Below are 622 nucleotides of genomic sequence, written 5' to 3'. Positions count from 1 at the left end.
GTCAGCCACATTAACAATCAATAACCAGATAATCGTTAACAATTAATTAAAGGTGATAAAACCGTCTTCACACCTCTGACCTGACCTACGTTCGCTGCAGTCAGACACCAGGTCACTCCAAGTATAAATTAAACAACAGGAACTGATGACCACACCCGTCTATGGCTGTTCAGTGATTGGACGGATCAATCCCGTGTCTCAGTCAGGTGATGTACATCACATGTCTAACAATGGAAACAAAGTCTGACCTATTTTTCTTTATCAAAAACCCTTCAACAGTAAATAACTTGTAACGTTATCAATAAACGTGCGCGGTGGTACAGTGGTTCGCGCTCTCGCCTCACAGCAACCTGTCGGCCGGCCGGGGCCTTACAGCGGCTCAACACACTGCAACTAGAATCACCTCCTCGTGGTCGTATCCCTCCGCCACTCAGACCAGTTTCAGATTAAGCAGCAACTGCAGTTTTACTCACAAGGGGAAATTAATCCCTCGGTGAATTTACACGACTAACCAATAACAGAGCGTCTTGACAGTGTTAGCCCCACCCCCCACCATCAATGATGTCACAAGATGAGATGACGTACCGCTGTATGTGATGATGCGTTCGGTGGCGTCTCCCTC

At 46.9% G+C, this 622-nt stretch overlaps 1 protein-coding gene across 1 annotated transcript in view; it reads right to left on the bottom strand.

Moving 5' to 3' along the window:
* LOC111651612 (MAM domain-containing glycosylphosphatidylinositol anchor protein 2-like) overlaps positions 1–616 on the bottom strand; it is a 9,151-nt gene extending 8,535 nt beyond the window's left edge. Inside the window, exon 1 of the mRNA XM_023401607.2 lies at positions 586–616. The gene's annotated coding sequence lies outside the window, so the exon portion shown is untranslated. The remainder of the gene's footprint in view (positions 1–585) is intronic.
* Between the last annotated feature and the right edge of the window lie 6 nt (positions 617–622).

This window comes from Seriola lalandi, unplaced genomic scaffold (genome assembly GCF_002814215.2).
Source record: "Seriola lalandi dorsalis isolate HSWRI2012SDOR001 ecotype SW California unplaced genomic scaffold, Sedor1 jcf7180002053705, whole genome shotgun sequence".
Lineage (NCBI taxonomy): Eukaryota > Metazoa > Chordata > Actinopteri > Carangiformes > Carangidae > Seriola > Seriola lalandi.
The sequence above is the reverse complement of the archived record's forward strand: the minus strand, read 5'-3'. Positions and strand labels throughout refer to the sequence as shown.